Source organism: Notamacropus eugenii, chromosome 6 (genome assembly GCF_028372415.1).
Source record: "Notamacropus eugenii isolate mMacEug1 chromosome 6, mMacEug1.pri_v2, whole genome shotgun sequence".
Lineage (NCBI taxonomy): Eukaryota > Metazoa > Chordata > Mammalia > Diprotodontia > Macropodidae > Notamacropus > Notamacropus eugenii.
The window spans coordinates 127,258,604-127,286,226 of record NC_092877.1 but is presented as its reverse complement, the minus strand read 5'-3'; the positions used below and the strand labels follow the sequence as shown (position 1 = coordinate 127,286,226).

General features: G+C 35.6%; 1 long non-coding RNA gene and 1 pseudogene across 1 annotated transcript in view; one reads left to right on the top strand and one right to left on the bottom strand.

Moving 5' to 3' along the window:
- Positions 1–6,397: 6,397 nt before the first annotated feature.
- The window catches only part of LOC140511791 (uncharacterized), a 170,417-nt gene continuing 149,191 nt past the window's right edge, over positions 6,398–27,623 (top strand). The window contains exon 1 of the long non-coding RNA XR_011969671.1: positions 6,398–6,666. This is a non-coding gene — a long non-coding RNA (uncharacterized lncRNA). The remainder of the gene's footprint in view (positions 6,667–27,623) is intronic.
- Positions 18,187–18,940, bottom strand: LOC140511790 (peroxiredoxin-6 pseudogene; annotated as a pseudogene).

The following is a 27,623-nucleotide window of genomic DNA, read 5'->3' as shown; positions in this document are numbered from 1 at the left end:
TCTCCAAACACAATTCTCTTCCTTAATCTATTTAATTCTTTGTCCACAGTGTAATATAAAGAGAGGGAGAAGGAGGGAGGGATGAAGGCAGAGAGAGAGAGGGAGAGAGAGAACCTCTGTGTAAGTACTACAATGCTATAATGGCTTAGCCATTATTTAATTGCATGTCATATTAGAAACTTAGCCATTTTTCTTCTTTTTTTCCCTTTGATTATTTAAGACTATTTTTTGAGTAATCATGGGTCTCATTGGAAAACTATGATGTTCAGGGATTTGATGTAATTTATATAGTGTCTTGTACAAACAAGAGTGTCTTTGCCAGTCTCTTCGAGTCCTTTTCCATAGCTTATATGATGCAAATAATTGAAGGACTATTAAAGAAATTGCCTAATCTTAACTTGTGCATAAAAAAAATTTTTTTTGAGGCAATCAGTATTAAGTGACTTACCCAGGGTCACACAGCAATTAATTGTCTAAGGCCAGATTTTAATTCAGTCCTCCTGACTCCAGGCTCCAAAAATGATTTTAGGAGACACAAATTTTAGTCTTTATTTTGATCTTCTGAATATTAAAAAAAAAAAAAAAAGCAGGATCTTTTATTCTCTTCCCTTTCAGTCAATGGTGTGACCTAAAATATGCAGTCTACTGTAGAAAGGAATTTGTAAGCACTTATCTCATCCCTTATAAAGTAATCATTACGGATATTTTCTGAAACAATTTGCCTTCTACCCACTTAGGAGCAGTTTCACCTAATTGAGAAAAGTGTAGCTGAATGGCTACTCAAAGTGCTATTTCTACAATCACCACTAGGTGGCACTCCGTGCTCAAGTTGCCCCAGCTTACTCAAGGGGAAGGGGTAGTTCTTCAAAATGTTAACTCTGGTGTGCTTTTGATTCCACCCTCTCTTGTGTACTTGCGTACTTATTCATTTGATCACCACCAAGCCCTTACTAATTTCCCATGTCTCTTTATCCATTGTCCTCTTTCCTACCTAGAAGCAGTTACGTGGTTTGGGTTCTAGAGTCAGGAAAATCTGAGTTTAAAATCCAGCCTCAGATAACTTAGTGGCAATGTGACCCTGGAAAAGTCACTTAATCTCTGTTTGCATCAATTTCCTTCTCTTTAAAAGGGGATAATAATGGATAATCTAATGACTGTTATGAGGGTCAAATGAATACTATTTGTATAGTGCTTAGTACAGTGCATGAAATATAATATGTGTTTAATAAATGTTTGTTTTCTCTTACTTCAGAGAATTACATCAAGGTGTCCTCTTCTAAAAAAAAGTCTCTTCATTTGATCATACTGTCTCTTGAAGTTATTCTATGTATATCTCTCCTCTTTGCAATCAAACTTCAAAAATAAAATCAATATCATTACCTCCGATTTCTGCCATTTTTTAACCACTCTCAATCTTGTTTTTGACCTCATGTCTCAAATTAGGGTTTCATGACACTGTTTCAGGTTTGTATTCAGTCTGACTGGTCCTTTTCACTCACCTTTACTGGATTATCATTCTCATCCTATCCATAACGTGTGAGAGAGTATAAGTTATGTTTTTATTCTGAATCTTTTTTCTCTTACTTTCATCAGCTCTCATGACTTCAAATATGAATTTTCTACAGGCAAAATTATTTATACTTAAATACATAGCCTGAACTCCATCCTGATTGACTAGCTATATGTCCTACGGAATGTTCCACAGATGTCTCAAATACTTTATCTAAAACAGAACTCATTACCTCCTTTCCTGTGCAATCCTAATTTCCTAACTTCTACTACCTAACTTCCCTGTACTGTTGAGGTGAGAATGCTATCATTCTTTCAACAAGCCAAGTTCACAACTTTAGAGCCATCCTGGACTCTTCACCATCCCTCCTCCCTTACAATTATTCCCTATTTTCCATTCACAGAGCTTTCCTAGACCTCAGATACTCATCTTTTCTCACCTATACTGTTCTATGAGCTTTCTTACTGGTTCTCTCTCTCTTTCTCTCTTTATTTCTCTCTCTCTCTGTCTCTCTCTTTCTCTGTCTCTCTGTCTCTGTCTCTCTGTCTGTCTCTGTCTGTCTCTGTCTCTGTCTCTGTCTGTCTCTGTCTCTCTCTGTCTCTCTCTGTCTCTCTCTCTTTCTCCCTCTCTACGTCTCTGTCTCTGTCTCTGTCTCTGTCTCTGTCTCTCTCTCTCTCTCTCTCTCTCTCTTTCTGTCTGTCTCTGTCTCTGTCTCACTCTGTCTCTTTCTGTCTCTGTCTCTGTCTCTCTCTGTCTCTCTGTCTCTCTGTCTCTCTCTCTCTTTCTGTCTGTGTCTGTGTCTGTGTCTGTCTGTCTCTCTCTCTCTCTCTCTCTCTCTCTCTCTCTCTCTCTCTCTCTCTCTCTCTCTCTCTCTCTCTCCAAAATATAAGAATGCACTTTCCATCTTCTCTCAAAGGTCTACATTGGGATTTTTTCTGTAAACTTTTTTTCATAGTATTGTCATATACTTTTAAAATACCCTCCTTATAGCATGACTTTAGAAGAACCACAGGCTCTTTTTACCTTACTTGCCTCAAAACCTTTCCATTTATTTTTTTCTTCCTTTTCTTGTACTTAAAGGACACAAGAGACTGAAGAAGGACTACAACAGCTCCTGTCTCAATTTGACAATCTTTCAAATAGTTGATATTTCAATGTCTTTTATTCATATGAAGACTTTTACTAAGATGAGAAAGTTGGCATGTGGATTTATTCTTATTGACCTCTTTTGTAAATACTTTTAAATATTAAAATAATAATTTTTCCACTCCCTTGATAGTTTTACTTCACTGACATATAGTGTAAAACAATCTCTCTAAATTTTCTGGTTTTTCTCATTTACAACAGAATTTTGTTTTGCGTTTCTTCCCTTATGTATACTTTATTTGGTCATGTTGCATTTTGTGATTCCATTGTGAGGGCTCTTTCACTTTCCCCATGTGGTACAATGGAAATTTAAATGATACATTCTACTATGGTGGTTTGACTGTCTTGAGGATGAACACAATTGCTTTTTAAAACAAAGACAAATATTCCGGTTTCCATCTATTTACCGTCCCTTTGCCAGGTAATTTAATACATATTTCTGCTTTAATATGGCTTACTTGGTTCTCTTAGCAAGTCTGGCCCTTACTTCCTTTCATCTCTCTGAGTTACTTATCATAGTTTACACTCTAGTCAGAAAAAGTCATATTCCTGAGTTCTAATCTGACCTTGGGCACTGACTAGCTGTGTGACCCTGGGCAAGTTACTTAACCCTATTTGCTTCACTTTCTGCATCTATAAAATAAGGTGGAGAAGCACATGGCAAACCACTCTAGTATCTTAGCCAAGAAAATTTCAAATGGAGTCATGAAGGGTCAAAAACAACTGAAGCAATTGAATAAAAGAAAAACTACCTCCTCTTGGGAAGAGATGAGATGTGGCCCTGTTTATAAAGCTTCTACTGTCATTCCTATCCCATCTTCATGCCCATATACCCCAAGTCTTCTCTCCTGAATGCAATCATCTTTGATTACTTGCTGTATGCTTCCCTGGATCCTACAATCCTAGCTATTCCCATTAAAGTTTGACCCTTCATAGGAAGTACATAATCAAGGGGCTTTCTTATTATAAAACCTGCTTCTCTACTGTAATAAACTAATTTCTTCAAAAACTGTTGTTCATCCTTCATTTTTAAAGAGGACCAATCATATCATGAGGTGATATCTTGACTTGTGTGTGAATTGGACTTAAGTGAGGCAGAGATGCCCAAAGTTGTCAGACTCATCTTCTCTTTCTGAGTCATTAAAGACCAGTGGTAAGACAAAAATCTGTACAAGTGGGAAAGGTACGGGATGCAGTGAATGACCTGGGTGTCATCAATGTCCAACCAAGCTCTAAAGTCTACAGAATGCCTGCTTCAGCTATCTTGATGGTCATTGAAACAAATTGTTCTCATTTGCTCATTCCATGGGGGGAACATCTTCACATAACTGGGATAAGCATTCCCCTAACTTACTGATGGGTTTGAGACCTTTTGGTTACATCCAATCTGATTTGACCAGTCTGGCAAGATGGTTTTACCAGGGTGTGACCTCTGTGCATGTTACAGCTTCTTGGAGTCACAGGTGAGAGTTAGTTTTAAGATGGACACCAAAGGCAGATGAGTAGCCCTGAAAAGTGCTCTTCAAGCCCTCATACCAGAGGTGCTAGTCCTCCCTCAACGCTCCATATACCCCACCAAAATGCTGAATATCTATCTATCTATCTATCTATCTATCTATCTATCTATCTATCTATCTATCTATCTATCTACCTATCTGTGTCTGTCTACATACATTTATACATATGTGTATATGTGTCGATATGCATATACACACATGAATAATGATGATGATAATGATAGTAATAATGGCTAGAATTTATATAATGATTTCTGGCTTGTAAAGCTCTTCAAAAATGTCTTAGTCCAGTTTTAAGCAGCTTAAAACTGCATTAAGACTTTTAGAACACTCTGCATTATCTAGAATCAATAAGAACTAGCATTTATATAGCAATGACTATGGGCCAGAAACCATGGTCACCACTTTACAATTACTATCACATTTGCTCCTCAGAACATCCCTGGAGGGTGTTATTAATCCGATTTTATATATGATGAAACTGAGGCAAAGTAAGATTAAGTGACTTGCCCAGGGTTATAAAGCTAGTAAGTATATGAAGCTGAATTTAAATGCAGGTCTTCTTGACTTCAGGTCAAGTGGTCTATCTACTGCACTACATAGCTGCCTCTCATTTTGTCCTCACATCAACCCTGAGAGGTAGAGGCTAACATTATCCACAGTTTTAGAGATAAGGAAATTTAAAAAGATAGAGACTAACTGACTTGCCCAGGGTCAAACACATAGTAATATACTGAGGCTGGATTAAAAATAACATATAAAGTTCTTATATTTAAATATTTAGGTCTCATTTTGTTTTGCTTCATACCTTTTAACTTTTAATATTTGAACATAAGGAAATATAAATTCCATTTATCACAATGAAGGGAAAATACTTTGCATTGGCAATAAAGTTTTAGAAATTTAAGGATTAATAAAAATATTTTAAAATTGGTGATATAGAATTAGCTAAAATAAGAAAATGAAAATAAAAAATGAAAATAAAAGATAACAATGCAATAGTTACACTGAGATAGTTTACCTAAACATATTGCTTATTTTGAGATTGCATGATTGTGGGACTAGAGAAGAGGTAAATAAGAGGAGTTATCTGGAGAGATCTGTGTGAGTTTAATTTTAGTAATCCTGGGATATAGAGAAGTACCTACCAAGATAAGGAAGGGAAAAAATTGACTATAAATAAGCAGACAACCCTATCTGGAATGTCTGTGTTGGAATGTGTTGAATGTCTATAAGTATTGAAGACAATATTGTTGATGACAGAATATGATTGTCTAATCATATTCTAAATCATGTAGATTTATTCTCAAATGATAAATATATTCATGGAAGAATGTTTTACTACCACATTGGCTTAAATTTTGAAAGAAATATTTTAAAGGGTGGAGAAATGAACTGTGATTGTAGAAATTAATTCTTTTTCTGACACTCTTCTTGCATATATCTTTGGAGTCTCATATTCATCTCCTGTAAAGAGCAGTGGAAGATATAAGTAGGAGTCAAATGTCATAGCTAGAGTAATCAGATAGCTTTGTAATAGGATATGATTTTTATGGTGCTCCCATTCCCTCTTCCTAAATTCCGTTAGTAGTATGCTATGGTGTCAAGTGCCCCACAACTCCATTCAGAATGGGATAAAGGAATAGGGAGTATATTACCATATTTAAAGACAATACCACAGAGGATCTTACATGTAAACAAAGACAAAAGAAATGGAACAGAGTGAAAGAAGTCAAAGCCAGAAGTTTACAAAGGCAAATAGACTAGAGCACCAAACAGTAATAAGACAGGACTTAAGGAATAAACATTTGAAAAAGAAATAAGCTTTAAAAATTGTGGAGGTAGGGGAAAGCTCTGCAAAAAAAAAAAAAAAAAAAATTAAAAATTGAAATAAGAAAAGAAAAACAACAACAAAACAAACAATGGTAAGAATGTGCTATAGAGCCTAAGAGAGTGACTACAGAGCTTTAATGCTTGACGTATTGGGGGATGACTGTTAAATGATGGCATGTGAATGTGTGGTGAGAGTTAAAGATCTTCTCCACCCATTCATAATCTCAAGTGGAGCCCATTAAGGGAAGCTTGATTAGGGGAGTCTGGTTTGGTAGGAAGGACCACGCCTTTTGTTAATTTCTAATGAGGCACTGGGTCATGAGGGTTGTGATGGAGGAGATAGGCCAGAACAGTGACTGGGGGAGTAAAACAAGTCTGTGGGAGGTGGAAAATGGCCAGAGACTGTGCTCTAGGGGATTAGCCTGGCTCAGACTGTGCTAGAGAGGTGAATGCCATGAGATTGTATCTTATGCAGAGCCATGGAACAGGAGCAGAAAACTACCAGCATACCAATCTCAGCAGAAGTGAACTGCCTGTGAGGTGAGAGCAGAAGCTGAGAGCTACTTGCATTGGGACTCAAGCAGGAGCCAAGAGAGCTCCAAGGAGGAACCCTGGAGCTCTGAATTCAGCCTGGCAGTAAGATAAATACTACACAGCAAGGCACTGAGCATGTTTTTTTGTTGCATTCCAATGGAATGGTTTGGGAACCAGGGGGTGGTTATCTGGTTGGTGGGGGAAAGTGCCATATACTCCAAGGACTTGGAGTTCTATATCCTTAGGATTTAGAAGCTGGGGCTGGAGCAGTGTTAAGACCAAGACTTGATTCATTAGAGCCTACACTTGAGAGTGCCAGGAGGAAGCCTGCAATGGCAGTGACAGGAGAAGGGCGCACCCTTAAGAAGGACTTTATTTGAACTTTTTTGTTGTTGTTTTGGATTGAGGAAGGATGAGCTGGTTGCTCCCTCCCCAAAGACTGACCCCCAAAGAATGATGTTATGCTATATTATGTATACACCTCTGTGTTTGTTTAAGACCTTGTGGCCACTCTGGTAATGAGTTGTTATGTTATGTATTCTGCAAATGTGAAGTTCACGATGTGTTTATTTTGTGGGAATTATGTTGTATTTACTTAAGAAATGTTAATGTCTATTCAGATACAAGTTGCTTGTGTTACCGGCATGAAAGATCTTGGGGTTGAGTGTAATAAGAGTTAAAGATCTTCCCCACTCATTTATAGGCCTTAAGTGGAGCCCATTAAAGGAAGCTTGCTTAGGGTAGACTTGTTTTGTAGGAAGGCCTATACCTTTTGTTAATTTCTAATGAGGAACACTGGGTAATGAGGGTTGTGATGTCCTCCGGTTCTAAAAAGTGTATGTATACTCTGAGGCGAGGTTTTGTTGTGGGGCTTCCTCTTCGGAAGAAGGTTTGTGTGCCAGGTGAGACTCTGGGTAGCTGATAAGGATCTCCCTCCTTTTCCCCCAGATTTGAAAACTCAGATCTCAGTGCTTTTCTCTGTGATAACTATGTTTGTATGCAATGGTCAGACAGTTGGATCTGTCTGTTGATCTGTAATGTATGGATTGTTTATGGTTCAGACAGTTAGAAGCTCTGTCTGTTGGTCTTTATTTCTCTGCCTATATTTTCTCTGTTGGTATATGTGATTCAAGATTGTTGACCCTTCAAAAGTTGCTTTCATTTGAGAAAAGCAGATCTAAGAACCTGCTCTAGCAGACAATTCTGGATGTGTTAGAGTGCTTGCTGCTACAGAATGTAATAAAAGACTATTGTCCTTCAAGAAATGAGGAAAAACCATTTTGGAGATATAGAATGTCTTATATAAACTGATAAAGAGTGCCAGAATCAGAACCAAGAGAACAATTAATACTTTAATGTTAGAATTTTAAAAAAAAATGAATAATTCTGAAAAAAAATAAAACATAATAATCAACCATGCTTCCCAAGGATTGATAAATGTATTTGAGGGAGGACATGCATAATGAGAAGCACATTTTTAGATGTGATCAATTTAGGAAGTGGTTCAGTTGGACTGATTTGATATGTTCCTTCATTTCCTTCCTTCTTCATTCCTTCATTCCTTCTTTCTTCTTTTGTTCTTCATTCTTCTTTTGTTCCTTCTTTCCTTCCTTCACACACAAACACGCATACACACACACACACACACACACACAAACAAAGACACACACATTTAATGGGCATGGGAGGTGAAAAGGGAATAAATAAATGACTGATAATAGTTGATTAGTTTTGCTTTATAACCTTTTCCCCATTCATTTCATATTTTTATTACAAAAAATAGCTTGCTGGGTAGCATACAAGGAGTGACATATTAAAAAATGAATAATATAAAAGCAAAGGATATCTATCTATCTATCTATCTATCTATCTATCTATATATCTATTTGTTAAGGGCTGGAAGGGGGCTGTGAGACCCCCACAAATCCTGGTGTACCTGGAGAAGAATTCACAGACTCAAGCATTGTTGATGTCAAGGTAAAGATTTATTACGCTTTTCAGTGGCAAGAGTTCTTAGGGAAGCTGCAACCTTAAAGGGGTAAAGGGAAAGTTTATATAGGATATTCTATAGTATCACTTGTGCCAAATATGCTAACTTTGATGTGAGGTTAGGGTGGGATTAGGGAGTGGTTAAGGAGTGGTTAATTCTTAAAGGAACATGCACTTTTAGTATCTGCTGTGCAGGTATTTTAAACAAAATTCATTGAGAAAAACCCAAAGTGGGGCTACCTGGAGGTGTGGTTTTAGGTCTAAAATGTCACTAAGTCAGCTAGCGGTCAGGGCTGGCTCAGAAATACCAGGTTGCTCTCATCAATGTCTTGTTAGACAAGATAAATGTATGGGAGTATAGGAATATCTAAGTCTAGGATACATGATTGGTCAGTGAGTAGTAAATGTTATGACCCAGTGCACAGTAAGTTCAGCCAGTACACAACTGGTTCAAATTAATGAGTTCTATGGGTGCAGCTGGCTACTATAGCAGGAAGGGAGATAACGGTTGTTGCTGAGCATTCTATTCATTGAGCCATGTAGCTGCCTCTATCTATCTATCTGTCTGTATGTCTGTCTGTCTCTATCTATCTGGCCAGGCCAGGAATCATGCAGATCCAATGTCTTTCTCCAGCAACACTGTGCAACCCTACCCCTCTCCAAATTATGATCAAATAGCTATGGGCCTGGAACCAGGTTCCTGAAATTTATGTTATTTGTCATTACTTCAGGTCAAATTAATGAAGACCCTTAGTAAAACATGATTATATTTTATGAGGAGTTCACTAACTTATTAACACTGTCCTAAATTATTTCATTGAATCATCTGCTTAGGGTAAATAACAAAGTTCTAAAGGAATGGAAGAAAGGACAAAGAAACTTTTAGGTATAGGGAGAGAATTTCTGCAGAGAGCCAAGAAAGCAAAATAGGAATGGAGAGGTCAGATTTGGTACTACACAGAAGGGAGGTCCCTGAGCCTACACAGAGCTGCCTGAAGTCACTAAATAAGTGGTTGAGAGAGGAAGCATGAATCGAAAAGAGAGAAAGGGGGAAATTGATAAGAGGGAGCACAAAATTATCTACTTTATAACTTCACCCCAGAATCATCCATGTTGTAACCCTAATACCCTTGTAGCTTTTATTTGTCATGGAAATGTTTAGCAATCACCGCTAATGGCTTCATTGTGATCTACTAGGAATTGCCAGGGTGATATGAAGTTCTGAAAGTCCCTGTTTCAAAAGCTGTCTGTAGCAGGCTACAGCTGTTATGCTTTCAACCCCAGTTGATTAAATGATATGGCACTTTGCTAGCATCACAGGAAAAGTGCAGCTTGCTAACATTTTCTCCCTGAGGCCCTGTCTTTGTAGCACTTTCTAAAGATGGGACTCATGGCATTTAGTTAGGAGAGCAGGTGCACTGAAAGGGTCAGACCGTGTTACTGGGAGGCTAGAATAAAATCGGAAAAAACAACTTACATGATAACACCATCTGTCACATTTACTTCAAAGGTTAAAAAAATACTGTTGCGCATCTTTCTTCCTCAAATAATTAAAAAGGACGCTAACATAATTAGAGTTGAATTCTTCCTTTATTTACTTAAATCAATTATACGAATGATGTAGAATTATGGAGTTACCATTTTGTAGTATTAAAATGAAATGTTATCTGCATCCAAAGAAAGAAAGAAATAGATGTATATAGAGAACATTTACATATATGTATATATGTTCGTGTGTATATGTATGTGTGTATGTATATGTGCACTTATGTGTGTGACTAATACTGGCCATCTTTAAGGTGGGGAGGGAAAAATAAGAAAAAATAAAAAAGTTCATGATAATTTTGTTGTATTTTGAAAGGAATAGGAAGTTGTGTATAGTAGATAGAAGTTTCATATACAAACATCTTTATTATTGTGCTATGTAATGGAAATGCTTATTTTATTTCATAAATTGGGAAAAAAGGAAAAATGTATTATAAATATTTATAGTTCAAAATGAATTTTATTCTTCCCTCGTTAAGTGTTTAGATGCATGGCGCTATTCTAAGTCCTGGGATACAAAGATACATATCAGTTCCTATCCTCCAGAAGGTTAAATTAGAGCAAGAAGAATTAGTAAGTAGATCATTGAGAAATATTCAATTCAATTTAATGAAATTTCTTGAGCAGCTACTACTCTCAAGCACTATGCTACTGATACAAAGGCTAGACAGAATGGTAGAGAGATAGACAAACCAACACATACACCGCCAATTAGTAAGCACATTAATAAATCAATATGCAAGTAAATGGACTATCTCTTTCTGTCAGGGATCTTTGTTACTTTCTCATAAGAAGTGCACGTTAAATTGTTACAAAATACATCAAATAAATGGAACGACATTGGATAAGGTAATAATTGTGCTCATTTATGTATATACACATATACATGTATACGCATATATATCTAGATACATGCATATATATACATACTATCATGATCATATCTATATATGTACACACAAATACGTATACATATATTCACACTTTCATACATATACAAAATGACTTCAGAGGTGGAGTACTAACTTTTAGAGGAGAATTAGGAAAAATTTGCTCTAAGAGATGGCATCAGAAGTGAGCTTGTAGGAAGCTCTTGATTAAAATGATTAGTCTAAATTTATTAAAATCACAACTACACAAGTTCAGAAAGATTTTAGTAGAAAATAATCACTACATTTTCTATCCCTTCAAATTTAGAAATAGTTCCAATTCATATTTGTTGCCTCTTAGCACCTAATTTCAAACCCTGTTACACTGATATTTTGGGTACTGTCTTATTTACACACTGAACTTGATACTTTGCACTCCTTTGCTGTTTTACCCAATTGCTAATTGCCTGTGATACCCTAATTAATTAGTCCTTAAATGTGTCTTCTACTTGTACCCTCAAAGCAAACATAGGACCCAAAAAATTGTAGGTACTTAAGAAATATTATTGGTCCCCTGATTAACCTTTCAATGCCCACTGTCGTGCCCTACTGAAGACACATTGCTTGACACTTGTCTTGGATACAGTTGGTGTTACTTGCCCTAGGAAGCTGATTGTATATAGCAGGCAGGAAGAAGAAGCAATAAATCATTCTGTATAGCAGAAAAAATAAGTTGCACTCCAAGGAAGACTGCAGGAAGCATCAAGTCTCACTCTCATTTTCAAGGTAATGAGAAGCAGAGGGAATGGTAAGGAATTAATAGCAGAATATTTAACAGCGTTTAGTAATAAATCATTAGTGCTCCCCAGATCTGCTTATGTCACTATGCCACAGCAAGATCAAATACAGAGTGATAGTAAGGGACAGAATGCAGCTCGTTTTGTTTTTAGTCATCTAGGGTTCTTCATTTTCTGTTTAACTTCTCTTTGACTTGCTACAGTCTTTCTTAGTTTGAGATGATATTTGGTATGCTTATGCTTCAAATCTATTTCTCCTAAGCAGTGATTGAGAAAACAGCATGTGAATTATCTGTTTATAGCCTGGAGGCAAGCAATATTGAATTTAGACAGATCAAATACAAGAAGGAATTAGTTTGTAATAAGATGAACCCATAGACAAGGTTTTCTGGTTTTGAGAGGTTTCCTACTGAGGCTTTTCTGTTCCCTGAATTGTATTGTTGCTTCACAGATCTTGGCATCAAATGCTGACTTCAGTGGTAATCAACGTGAAGTTTCCTTTAATGTCTCAAACTGGACTATGCTCCAGGAGGTACCTTCTTCCCCTTGATGACTTCCACATGTATCAAAAGAGCATTTTGCTTCCTTGAGTCACAGGTATTGAGGTACTCTGGAGGACATCCCTCCATCTCTGGTATATCAGTGAGGGACCTTTACAGTTACTAAATATAAGGATTAAGCTTAAAAGCTGTATATCAATTTTGCAGCTTACTGAGGAAACACCAAATATCCAGACATTCAAGAAAAGCAGTTTCTGTAAAGTAATTTGTCAGGTGTACTGGATCATCAGGAGTTCTCCTTGGTGCTAAGATGAATCTGTTTCAAGTTTGCTTGATCTGTACATTTCAGAATGTGTACATTGTTGACCTGAAAACTTGGTTAGAAAAAAGGCAACAGGCTAAATGCATACATTTTATGCTTTAATTAATTAATCAGTTCCCTATTAAAGAAAACGGTAACATAATGCATTATGGAACCAGAAATGTTCTGGCTACCCAGTACAGAAATCTTCTGGCTTACATACATTTTGCCGTGAGAAAGGAGTTCTCTTAGATAAACACACTGAAAACAAAGTATCATCAGTTGGGTTTTATGATCCCAAGCTATGGGCTTCTTCTTTCCGTAGCATGTCTCTGTGATTTAAGATAAGGAAAAAGTCCCATCACCCGGATAACAGATATCCTCTCCGAAACAGGCCTTTGAAGTTGTTTATCTTAACAAAGTTTGACAAAACTGAAGTCACACCCCAAGGTATTTGTGTTTTTCTCTTAACACTAGGATGCTAGAAGAAGGGTCTGGTAAGGAAGTCCCATTTGCTTGACATCAAAAGGCATCCTCTAAGTTAAACAAAGGGGACTATTAGGTTCAGGCTCTTCTTAATTCAAACTCTGGCCCTTATTAAAGTCTAAAATTTATATTAAATATTATCAACATATACATACATACATAAACATATATATGTTCATATACATGTTTTCATACACATCTGTACTTCATGAAATAGTAAATTGCACACATTCATGGGTATATGTGTGTGTGTACAGTCAGTGCTGATTAAATATGTTGATTCTGGGCCAGTTATCCAATCAAAATCTGAATCTCTAGTTCAGGCCTTCCCCAAACAGAATTAATTCTTTGCCCATTAGCCAGGCTCATTGCTTTCAACTTGGGAGAGAATTCTTGGGATAGAAGAGTAAAAAAAATCATATTAACATTTCAAATTAGTTGTTTTCTACTCTGAATTTTACTATTGTATTTATTCTGAAAATGTGATTCATGTTCACATTTCAATAGCTTTTGTAAGTCAATTGGACTAAGAGACAGTAGTTCTCATAGCAGTAATATTCAAGAATTATGTGGTTTTGTTTTCCTCTTCTAAACTCTTTCAAATACAAAAGATTGATTACAGCTCTTATTACATTTAGAAAATTTAATTCTTAGTGTCCCTGTAAACAAGACCTTATGGGGTTTTGTTTTGTTTTGTTTTATTTTCCTGGAACTCTTAGCTGTAGGGATAAGGGGAGGGTTTGTACCAACAATTTAAAATGATCTTATTATATGTGGAATAATGGGGGTAAAGTGTCCTTTTGTTTGTCTAGTTCATCAGATCAATCAATAAGTCCTTGGGTAAAGTGGTGTTATAAAGGGATTTGACAAATTGGTTCTCCATATAATTAGTTTTCCCAGAGGCTACTAAGACAATATAACAAGTTTTGGTAACCTGCTGGACCAAAAGGTTTGCATTCAACCATAAGAGCAATGGTCACCCTCAATTATGAATGAACTTATGAACTATTCCTGTTTTTTACAACTTAAGGGTAGAGCTGGAAAGAACTCAGTGGCCATCTAATCCCAACAATGTGCCTCTCCCTCCCAAGTATCTACTACAACATGCATAGTAAGTAGTCACCTAAGACTGCAGGATTTTAAATGAAGTAGAGACCATCATCTCCTAAGGCAGCCCATTTTACTTTAGGATAATGCTATGTATATTTACTAATTCTTCTTGCTCTAATGTAACCTTTAATTCAAGCTGGGTATTTTCTCTGGTTCAATCTAATCTCAACTCACTGAACCTCCAGGTCTCTGTCTGCTGTGTCTGTCTATCTCTCTGTGTCCATCTTCTCTCTGTGTCTGTCTGTCTGTCCCTCTGCTTCCATTCTTACTGCCAGACTGAAAAGAGTAGAATCATTATTGGGTTTATTGGGAACAATAATCTCTGTATGGGTATCCATTGAATTGTAGTCAAGTCAAAGTCCTTACTAACAATCCTGATTTTCAGGGTAAATTTGGTGGAGTGGGAGGGAAAAAAAGTGGGAGCACAACAAAGATAGATTTTAGGAGAAATAGTTCAACCATAGGTACTAATAATTATTAGCTAGGGACTACTTTGTCTCTTCCTTTCCTCTCATTCTTCCTTCCCTGCCTTCAGCTTACCCTAAATTTTATTCCTTCATCCTGGGCTCACTTATAGGGAAGATGGGGGACAATGGGGCTCAGGTCTTTGTAGGGAAGAAGTAGATATTGGTCCTTGAAATAAAATACTGGCCACCTTCATTTAATTACTGACCATGATATCAGTAGTAAAGTTGAAGCAATTGCCATGATGATGAGTTTATCCTGGGCAGGGAGTATTAGAGTTGAAATCACAAAAAGCAAATGCTGGCAAATGAAAAGATGAATGGAAAATATATAACCAATGCCAACAAGCAGCATGAAGTAAGTGCATGAGGAAAGGATAAACTTGTGGTTAGTACAAATTCCAAGCAGCCTATACCTTCACAAAATTAAGAGACAAAGAGAGAGAAGGACCCAGGTAGCATATAACCTGAAGCATGGGAGAAAAAAAGGTCAGGGAAGCAACTAGAATACAAAATCCCTGAAATACTGTACAGTCCTCATCCAAGCACAAGCATCTATAAGTTATTGAGCCTGTTGGGCTGACACAAAGGGCTGTATACATCCACCAGTTTCAATACTGGAACAGTCCAAAAGAGATCAAAACCCAAGTCAGGCTGTGAAGAACCCAAACTCATAAATTCCAAAAGCATATGAGGAAAATTTATATAATATAAATATGAAATATATTTGTTATTTTTTATAAATACATCTACACTTAATTATAAGCTTCAGGGGTTGGGGGGAGGAAGAAGGAAAAGAATAAAATAAAAAGTGCACAGAAGATAACAAAAGAATACTTACAATGAAGCAAAGAAAAGATGGATAGCTCTCAATACAATATGTAGTATTTCTTATATAAGCTCTCTTGAAATGGAAATTTGTTGCTGTATATTTTGAATCTTTTCTAATGTTCTGTTGTGTACATGGCAATGCTTTATTTTTCTTTTCTTATTTTTTATTATTTTAATTTCTGCATTTAAATTTGTTTCTTTTTTCTTTTCTTATTTTTTATTTCAGTTTCAAATAAAAGATAAAAAAATGTGAGGACTAATTGATCTTTGCCACTTTATTAGGGGCTCAGAGGCTTGCCCATTTCATCTAAGAGAATCAGAAAGAGAGCAGAATGTGACCCAAGAACAAAGTCATACTATAGAAATGAAGCTAGAGATATGAATAGGCACAAAAAATATGCCAAACATTATGAATAATATGCATTGAAAGAAGCCCAGGAGATATTTTCAAATTCCAATCCCATTTCAAACACCTGCTAGCTTTGTATCCTTGGTCAAATTCTGTAACCACTGCTATCTTCAGTTTTTTTTTCAGCTATACAATGCACATAGTAAATAACAGTTACCTCATGGGGTTGTTGTGAGCATCAAAATACTTAACAAATATGAAGCACTTACAAACTTTAATAGATTATATCAATGCTGGTTTTTATTGTTTCTGCTGTTTTTGTGGTCTTTTTTTTTTTACTGTGTTTTAGATAAACCTAAAAGACAAAAATAATTCCACAATAAGTTCAAATAGAGTTTTAAGGGAAAAGATGTTCTAAGACAAATAGAACACAGAGACAATAAGAGTACTTGAGAGAAAGTAAATAAGAGTTATAGAATGAAATATGATGGTACTTAAAATGATGAGGGAGAAAAGAATGTGAAGGATAATTAATAGAAGAGATAGTGATAAACCTTTAAAAATTAGAATGGCCCAACTACAAAATGATAATTGCAGAAGACAATAAAAAATATTAAAATATCAGAAGCTTGAAAAAGAAGCATCAAAAACAGCTGAGTTGAAAAATTATTCAAGGAATCATTAAATGATCTCACACTCATGCTACCTCCCCCACAAAAAAATTCTGGATAACCCATTTCAGGAAACCATAAAGGAAAGTGACTCACATTTCTTAAAATCTAAGGCAAAATTAAAATAGAAAGAATTCAATAGTTATATCCTTAAAGATAACCCAAGTAAAATACTCAGGAACATCATAGTCAAAATTAGGTCCCTCAAGCTCAAAGAAAAAAAAAATATTAGTTGCAAATAGAAAGAAAAAACTCAAGTACTAATTAATGACATTGTCAAGATCAATTAGACATGACAAATAAAACTGTAAAGGATGGGAAAGTTTGACATATGATCTTTCAAGAATGTAAAGGAAAAAGACTTAGAACCAAGAGTTGCCTGTATCGAAAAATTGAGTTTCATCTATAGGGAGGAAAACATGGACTTTAACCACATAGTAGACTTACAAGTTTTCCTAATGAAAAGACTAAAATTGTGAAGAATTTTAAGCAAACAGGAAACAAAAAGAAACATAGATAAATATTTCCAAATGAATAGATTATTTACATTCTATTAGATGGAGAAGAATCAAGAGTTTTCTCAAAACTCTGTCTCCATATGTCATAAAGAAGTTAAATTGCAAAATAAGTACATGATTTACATATAAGGGATGATACCATAACCAAATTAGGACAGCAAGATTGCCTATCAGATATAAGAAGAAGGAAAAGTTTAATTATTCAATCTATTTATTTATTTATTATTCGTTTATTTATTTATTTATTTTTCATTCCATTTATTTATTTATTTATCTATCTATCTATCTATTTATCTATTTTATTTATTCATTTATTTATTTATTTATTTATTCACTTATTTATTTATTTTTAGTTTCTAAAAGCTTTTACGTGTGACTCCCCTAAAGGCAAAATATCAGGAAACAATTCACTGAAGAGATAATACAAAATAGTATCTTTATCCCTTCCTTTCCCTCAAGTATACAAGCTTTCATCTTATTAGGGACATTTAAGAGCAGTTTTCCATGTCTAAATATGTGACTTGTTTAAAAAGTCACTCATAATTATAGCCCTCCACTATTTTGTACATCTCTAGCATGCATTGTGCAGCTTCTTTGCAGTCTCAACCACATACTTGCAACATAACTAGAAAGATCATCTGCCCAATCTAATAAAATATTTTAAGGTTGTCATCTACTTCCCTTTATCTGCTAGAAAGAGAAGAATCTCCAAAATCTTTTGTAACTGGTTAGAACACTCAACATTTTTGGAAAAAAATCCAACACTCTCTGAACCATCCAAATTATTATAAGTTGTTGTTCATAAACTTAGAGAGGTGAAGCTCAAAACTAGATATATTAAATTGTCTCCTCCCTCAAATGGATAATTAGAAAAAGAGATGATTTGTCTATTAGGTCAGTTAAAGAAGTCCTATTCCTGCAATGTTCCTAAAGAAGTCTCTTTCCTAAAAGCCAACTATACTAGTTGACTGTGATGGAGATTGCAACAGATCTCACAAGGATTTAAAGTCCCAAACAGTGCCATCCCAAAGATAGCCAGCAGAGCAACAAAGGAGTTCAATGACCCAAGTGAAATGCCAATAAAGGCACAAGGAGAGGAACCATGGGTGATTTTTAGTGCTATTTTCATTTAACAAGCCATTAGTAGAATAGTCCAAAGACTTCTGTCTTTCATCACCCCAATATGTTTAAATCACTTATTGTAAGAAGACATGATTGACAGGCTGGAATCCCTTCTGGCAGAGATCTTCAAGGGAGGCCCAGTTAGATCCCAGCATGGTCTTGCTAGAGTAACCTATGGCTGAGGGGCATATCATAGGTATTTCTTGCTTGAAGGGAGCTCTTTGGTGAAGATGCCTTTAGGAAATAGTTTTTTATCCTCCTCTTCAGGGATGGTTGGAACAACCATGATACTATCCCCACATTTCCAGTCAACAGGAGTAGCAACCTTCTTGTGTGCTGTCAATTGAAGGGAATCAACCATTCTGAGGATCTCATCAAAGTTCCTGCCAGTAACTGCTGGGTAGAGGACAGACAGCTTCAACTTCTTATCGGGGCCAAAGATAAATACAACATGAGCTGTCAGAGGCATGACCTGCCAATCCCATTCATCTGGGTCTAGCATGCCTAACTTGATATACAGGTCCCATTTGTGATCATCAATGATAGAGAAAGGCAGCTTCTCTGCGGGTTTGTCTCCATTGCATGGATTGATATCCTCACTCCAGGAAAGATGGTCTTGGACAGAGTGAATAGAAAGGGCAATCATCTTAACATTGCTCTTTGCAAATTCTGGGACCAGCTTTGCAGCATGGCCCCAGCTCTGCTGTACACACTGTAGTAGAGTCCTGAGGATGGGAGAAGAGAATGCCCCATGAGACTCTGAGGAAGTCCTGGAAACGGAAGCTGCCCTTCCTGGTGTCCACCTCGAAGTTGGGGGCCTAGTCTCCAAGCAGCAGACCTCCAAGCATGGCAGTGGTGAGGGGGCAGGGGACAGAAGAGGAAGGAGGAGCCATAGACAATGTGGGTGGGCGCTCCTTAGTGCCCGGAACAAAGGAAAAGTTTTATGACCAAACAAGAGATAGAGAACGTTATGAAATGCAAAATGGATAGTTTTGATTAGATTGAAATAAAAAGTTTTTGTATAAGCAAAGCCAACGTAAACAGGATAAGAAATGAAAGCAGAAAAGTAGGGGAAAAATTCAGAGCCATTGTTTCTGATAAAAGTCTTTTTTTAAAATGTGTAGAGAAGTGAGTCAAATTTATAAGAATACACGTCATTCCCTAGTTGATAAATGTTCAAAGGGTATGATCAGGAAGTTTTCAGATAAAGAAATTAAAGTTATCTATAGTCATATGAAAATGCTCTAAATCACTATTGATGAAAAAAATGCAGATTAAAACAACCCAGAGGTACCACCTCACACCTATCAGATTGGCTAATATAACAGAAAATGAAAATGATAAATGTTAGAAATGTGGGGAAATTGGAACACTATTGCACTGTTGGTAGACTTGTGAACTTATCCAACCATTCTGGAGAAAAATTTGGAGCAATGGCAAAAGGCCATCAAAATCTGCATGCCTTTTGATCCAGTCATATTACTACTAAGTCTGTATCTCAAAGGTATCATTACAAAGAGAAAAGGATCCACATGTATAAAAATATTTATAGCAGCTTTTCTGTGGTAGCAAATAATTAAAAATGGCATGTCCATCAACTGGGAAATAGCTTAACAAATTGCAGTATACGAATGTAAGGCAATACTAATATTCTATAAGAAATGATGAGCAGTTGAATTTCAGAAAAACAATAAAGTCTGCAAAGACTTGCATGAAGTGTTGCTGAGTGAAGTGAGCAGAATGAGAAGAACATTTTACATAGGAACAAACACTGTGCAATGACTAACTATGACATACAGCTCTTCTCAGAAATACTAATGATCCAAGATGATATCAAAAGACTCATGATAGAAAAATGCTAACAGCATCCAGAGAAAGAACTATTGCTGTGCTGGGGAAGAGGAAGAGGAGTGATGGAGTGAGAAAATTTTGGAGCTGAAAATTTTATACAATTGATGTTGAAAACTAGCTTTTCATGTAATTGGGAAAACTAAAATACAATTAAGTGGGAAAAACAAGTGAAATTGGAGAGACTGAGGGACTGTGAGTCATTTTATACTATTTTGATTGTATTAAGAGAAGAAGGAAATAGGAAGGAAAATGGAATATACCAAAGAGAAAAAAAAGGATGAGAAAAGGAAGGAACTTAGTATCTAAAATAATAGGGGTATCAAAGATGAAGAGTATAGAAACTTGAAGGGATAAAATATGAGCATACCATAAAATTCACTTTCATTACAAGTGAACAAAAAATAATATATGAAAACACATGCACACACATCATTTGATAGCAAAATATTTAAACTGAAGAAGGAATTAAGTGAAAAAATATCCTTAAGACTGGTGTCAGGTTAGCAAGGGAATAGTTATAAGTAAAATAGATGGAGTGTGGAGATATACTTAAAATGAAAAATTTTATTTTATTGTAAACTGTAATAATCTGGGGGCAAGAGACAGAGAAAAAAGGCAACAAAAGATAATATTAACAATTCAATTATATCAATTCAAATTTGAAATTCAAATTTATCAGTTTAATTATCAATATTTTATTATGTCAGAAAACACATAATTTAAGAAAACTCTTCTTTTGCTAATTTTTCCATTGATAGGGGTAGAGTAAGGAAAAGAAATAAGATCAGGAAAGAGAAAACTAACAAATAATGTAAGATACATTTTAACATGGAAACAAGCAGTTTAAGCATTTCCAAAGATAGTATTACTGGTAAGTGGCGTTGATGAAAATGCAAACCTAGGTTTTCTCATTCCAGACTTAGTGGTCTTCATTAAGCAAATTATTTTCACATTTACTATTTTTGACCATTAAATGTTAAAATTTTAGTTCCCTGATTATTTTTATGAATCTTGTTATAGAAACGTACTACCAATCAAAATGTATCTTTGATAATGAAAATACCTTCAGGACAACTTTGCCTGAAATCTATTTTGCTTTTGGTTGTTGTTTTCTTTTTACCTCCAAAGAGACCAACAGTGCCTGCTTTAACAAAGATCACAGATTTCAGGACATGAAAGAAAGCTTCTGTGTGTATCTCAGTAACAGACAGGTTTTCTAAGATTAAGGGGAAAAAATCTAAGCCTTTCATACAGCTCTCATTAGTAGCTACTTGACAAATGGCAGAGTCAGTAAATGGTAGACGAAAATTAGTTATTACTAAGTACCAGTACCATTTTTACTATACAATAAATGCTTTTTTCTAGCCACTTTTGACTGCTTTTGAATTCTATGGTTACAAGTTAATCATAGTTTTACTTTATTTGGTTTATTAATTTGTATTTTTTACATTGTAATCATTTTCAAATGTGCCACTCGTTGAACTTTCCCACATAACAAAGACAATTCAACCAAAAACCTGACTTATAAAATCAATATATTATAGCATATGCATGCTTATATTAATAATTCATTAAGCAGTTTGTTTATTCATTCCTCATATGATAGACAGTCACTTGATTTCAATTACCATGGAGTTCTAGAGACAAAAATTATAATAGTCCAACCACTTAGCTTTTATATATAAAGTCAAGCCCTGGGAGATTATGTAAAATTCCCAAAGAATGGCCAATGTCGGTATAAACTCATTCAAGCATCCAAATTCTGACAACTGAGAAGTCATTCCATAGTAACATAAGAGTGGCAAAGATGATTTAACATGAAATTAGATTCGGGACTTATTTCCCAAAGGTGAGAATGTTTCTACTGTCTTTTTTCATTCCTGTGCTACCAAATCACCGACTATTAAAAATCAAAATCATACCTATCCATTATATCATTCCTAGCCTATCCACTACTACTTCAAATTTCTTCCTCCATTTTTGCAGTACTCTTCCACTGATTTCCTGGTAATACTTGTACAATAATTAACACACTTCCTTTCACCTTGCATTGCTGTCTTGCTCATTTTAGATGACTCCCTCTAGATAACATCAGGGCCCTGGACATGATTTCTATTATCTGGTACACCTTTACCCATATTCCCGGACTTTCTAATCATGCTAGGAGAGTTGATTGTAGTTGGAGTGGAATACTTCTCCACTACCACTCCATGGTACCCATCTACTTTCATCAGTAACTACTTCTCTTTTGAGTTTCATGTACCCCAAACATATTTACTTCAAATTCTGGTTGTCATTATCTAGCAAACCCTAAGACAACATCCCTCTTTTCTCAATAAACTTACTGCCTGGTTCACCGTCTTTTTCAATCCATTTCTTTCTTTTCTCTGTAGGGTATTTCAATATACATGTTTTTTTCTCTAAAATACCCAAACTATCCGTTCCTCAATCTTTTCAGAGTTCATAATTTATTCCTTCATTAAGCTGTTCATCTTCTCAGTCTCAGGTTCTTAAAGCCATTCTTTGTCCTCATTATAACCTCCAATCACTCTTCCTTAGTATCAACTGAAGCTATCACTTATGTTCTGCCTACATTCTCCTGCATTTCAAATTCTGACTCTGTTGTAAATCAATTCAAATGGACACTATCATTATTTTTCTAGTTCTTCATTTGCTTTTCATATTGTTGATAACCCCTGGTCAAACTCCAATCATGGATTACTCTAAACATCTATATCCTTTATTCCTCCATGGAGATTTCTAAATAGAATAAGAGTTGTTAACAAAACTGGATTAACTATATCCACAATACACTTATGCTGTATAATCTCAACTGAGGAATAGAACGCAGCAAGGCAACATGAGTACTGTTCACTGTTCAGTTTCTTGTTCCACTCATCTCTGTGGCCATTTAAAATCACTTCTCTCTTCAAGCCTTCTAAAAAAGAAAAACCTACTCTCCATACCCATTTAGAAAATTTGATCTTCAAACACAGGTCTCAAGAGAGGCATAAAAAGGTAAACAGGGGAAAAGGAAAACTTGTTGCTCAATTTGGGCAAACTGTTTGCCTCCCTATAACGGAAGATGATACTTATTAATCTTGAGAATTGCATATGTATTATGAAATATAAAAGGGATATACATAGAAGGCACAGGTATAAAGTAAATGATGTGATGATAAAAATGTGATTTGGTTAAAGGAAAAAATAACAAATTTAATTAAGTATATAAATGTAACTAGTTCTATAAGTAGTAGGAGGGAAGGGAGAAAGAAAGAGGAGGGGAGGCTAAAAGGGAGGGAAGAAGTAGTAAGGGTAAAGAGGAACAAAAGGGAGGGAGGCTGAAAGAAGGAAGGGAAAACTGCGGAGTTTTAAATTAAATTTATTAATTTATTTAATAAAATTTATTATTATCTTATATATTATTATATAATTATTATATATTAATATTAATTATATAATATATATAGTATATATAATATATGTATTATATATTATATAATATTGTATATTATTATATAATAAAATTTGTTATTAAATAAAATTTATTTAATAAATTTATTAAATTAAATTAAGTTTAAATTAAATTTAATTTAAAAAATTAAAACTATTTTGGAAGGGAAGGGAGAAGGAAGAACTAAAAGCACAAATGGTGGGAAAGAGGATGGAGGGAAAGACACAGTAATTATAACTGTGAATGTGAATGGGATGAAATCTCCCAGAAAATGGATATGGATAGCAGAATGTCTTAAAAGTCATAATCCAGCAACATATTGTTTACAAGAAACACATTTGAAAAGGGACACATTTACACACAGGGTAAAGGTAAAAAGTTGGAGCAGAATATACTGTGCTTCAGCTGATGTAAGAAAAGCAGGGGTAGTAATCCTAATCTCAGACAAAGCAAAGGCAGAAATAGATCTAATCAAAAGAGACAAGGAAGGAAACTATATCCTGCTAAAATGCACCATAGACAATGAAGTAATATCATTACTATACATATATGCTCCAAGTGGTACAGCATCTATTACAGGGAGAAATAGACAGCAAAACTATACTAGCTGGGGACCTCAAATTCCCCCTCTCTGTATTTGATAAATCTAATCTTAAAATAAAGAAGAAAGAATTTAAGGAGATGAACTCTTAATAAGGTAGAAATGATAGAACTCTGGGAAAAAAAATGAATGGGGACAGAAAGGAATATACCTTTTTCTCAGTGGTGCATGGAACATATACAAAAATTGACCATGTACCAGGGCATGAAAACCTCACAATCCAGTGCAGAAAGGCAAAGATAGTAAATGCATCCTTCTCAGATCATAATGCACTAAAAATTATATGTAATAAAAGGTCATGGAAAAATAGACCAAAAATTAATTGGAAAATAAATAGTCTAATTCTAAAGAAGGAATGTGTTAAATTGCAAATCATAGAAACAATCAACAACTTCATTCAGGAGAATGACAATAATGAGACAACCTACCAGATCTTATAGGATAGTGCAAAAGCAGTTCCTAGGGGAATGACTACATGAATAAAATAGAAAATGAGGAGATCAATAAATTGGGCATGCAGCTGAAAAAGCTTTAAAAAGAACAAATTGAAAAGTCCCAAGCAAATACTAAATTAGAAATACTGAAAATCAAAGGAGAGATTAATAAAATTGAAATTAAGAAAACTTTTGAACTAATAAATAAAACTAAGATTTGGTTTTATGAAAAAGCCAATAAAATTGATAAACCTTTGATCAATTTGATTAAAAAAAGAAGAAAGCCAAATTACCAATATCAAAAATGTAAGGGGTGAACTCACTTCTAATGAGGAGGAAATTAAAACAATTACTAGAAATTACATCGACCAACTTTATGCCCATAAAATCAACAATCTAAGTGAGATGGATAATTATTTTTTTGTATTTTTTTTTGAATTTATTTATTTTAAGTTTTCAACATTCATTTCCACAAAATTTTCAGTTCCAAATTTTCTCCCCATTTCTCCCCTCCCTCCTTCTCAAAATGCCTTGCATTCTGATTGCCCCTTCCATCAGTGTGCCCACCCTTCTAACACCCCTCCCTTCCCTTATCACCATCTTCTTTCTAGTCCTATAGAACATAATAAATTTCTCCACCCCTTTACCTGTAGTTTTTATTTCCCAGTTGTACACAAAAACAATTCTCAACATTTGTTCCAAAAACTTTGAGTTCCAACTTCTCTTCCTTCCTTGCTCCCCATCTATCCCCACTGAGAAGGAAATCAATTCAATATAGGCTACATATGTGTAGTTTTGCAAATGACTTACTTCCATAATACTCATGTTGTGTAAGACTAACTATATTTCCCTACATTCTTTCTTGCCTCCCCCTTTCTTCTATTCTCTCTTTTGACATTGTCCCTCCCCAAGAGTGTTTACTTCTAATTGCTTCCTTCACCCATTTGCCCTCCCTTCCATCATCCCCACCCCCACCCTGCTTATACTTTCCTGTAATGTAAGAGAGATTTTCATACCAAAGTGAGTGTGCATGTTGTTACTTTCTTGAGCCAAATGTGATGAGAGTAAATTTCACTTTTTCCCTCTCACTTCCCCCATTTTCCCCTGCACTGGAAAGCTTTTTCTTGACTCTTCTATGATAGATAATTTGCCCCATTTCGTTTCTCCCTTTCTCCTCCCAATCTATTCCTGTCTCATGCCTTAATGTTATTTTTCTTAGATATGATCCCTTCCTATTCAACTCTGTGCTCTCTGTCTCTGTCTCTCTTTATTTCTCTATCTCTCCCCCTTTCTCTCTCTCTCTCTCTCTCTCTCTCTCTCTCTCTCTCTCTCTCTCTCTCTCTCTATATATATATATATATATATATATATATATATATATATATATACATACACATATATACATATACGTGTGTGTGTGTGTGTGTGTGTGTGTGTGTGTAATCGCTCAAACTCCCCAGATACTGAGAAAAGTTTCAAGAGTTACAAATATTATATTTCCATGTAGGAATGTAAAGAGTTCAACTTTAGTAAGTCCCTTGTGATTTCTCTTTCCTGTTTACCTTTTCATACTTCTCTTAATTCTTGTGTTCAAAAGGCAAAATTTTCTTTTCAGTTCTAGTGTTTTTATCAAGAATGCTTGAGCATCCTCTATTTCGTTGAATGACCATTTTTTCCCCTGAAGTATTGTATTCAGTTTTGGTGGGTAGGTGATTCTTGGTTTTAATCCTAGTTTCTTTGACTTCTGAAATATCATATACCTGGCCTTTCAATCCCTTAGTGTAGAAGCTGCTAGACCTTGTGTTATCCTGATTGTATTTCCACAATACTCGAATTGTTTCTTTCTAGCTGCTTCTGATATTTTCTCCTTGACTTGGGAACTCTGGAATTTGGCTAAAATATTCCTAGGAGTTTCTCTTTCTGGATCTCTTTCAAGAGGGATGGGTGGATTCTTTCAATATTTATTTTGCCCTCTGGTTCTAGAATATCAGAGCAGTTTTCCTGGATAATTTGATAAAACATAATGTCTAACCTGTTTGTTTTTTTTTTATCATGGCTTTCAGGTAGTCCCATAATTTTTAAATTGTCTCTCCTTGTTATATTTTCCAGGTCAGTTGTTTTTCCAATGAGATATTTCACATTACCTTCCATTTTTTCATTCTTTTGGTTTTGTTTTGTGATTTCTTGGTTTCTCATAAAGTCATTAGCCTCCATCTGTTCCATGTTAATTTGTAAAGAACTATTTTCTTGCTGAGCTTTTGAACCTCCTTTTCCATTTGGCTAATTCTGTTTTTTAAATCATTCTTCTCCTCCTTGGCTTTTTGGATCTCTTTTGCCAATTGAGTTAGCCTATTTTTAAAGTGTTATTTTCTTCTACATTTTTTGGGGTCTCCTTTAGCAAACTGTTGATTCCCTTTTCATGAGTTTCTTTCATCACTCTCATTTCTCTTCCCAATTTTTCTTCCACCTTTCTTATGTGATTTTCAAAGTCCTTTCTGAGCTCTTCCGTAGCCTGATATCATTGAACATTTATTTTGGAGGTGTTGGATGCAGAATCCTTGACTTCTATGTAATCCCCTGAGGATAAGCATTGTTTTCCCTCATCTGAAAGGATGGGAGAGAATACCTGTTCACTCAGAAAGTAACTTTCTATAGTCTTACTTTTTCCCTTTTTTGGGCATTTTACTAACCAGTTACTTGACTTTTGGGTCCTTTGTCAAGAGTAGGGTACACTCTGGGAGCCTGTAAGCTCTCAGTTCCTCAAAGGTGGCACAATCAAGGGAGAAGAGTTTACTCCCTGGCCTGGCTCCTGGTAGAGATTCATATCAGCTGCTCAGTTCCCCCATGGGCTTTAGGCAGGGGCTAGGCCACCACTCAAGGCTGAGGTTCAGATCAGCAGCTCAATTGCCCCACGGGCTTTATCCAACAATGGAAGCTGTCTGATGCCTTCCCAACCACTGTAGCCAAGGTCTGATGCTAAGCTGCTGCCCCTGCCACCACCACCACGAGGGCCAGTGCCTGGAGCTGCTCCCTTGTCACCAAGGTAAAAAAGCTCTCTCATTGACATCTGAAGCTGTCTTCGGTGTCTGTGTGTTGAGGGTGCTGCAAACTGTCACTGCTCCTATGTATTCCACCCCCTAGGCCTGCTCATGTACTTCTCCTGGCATGCTACCAAGTCTGGGCTTGGCTCC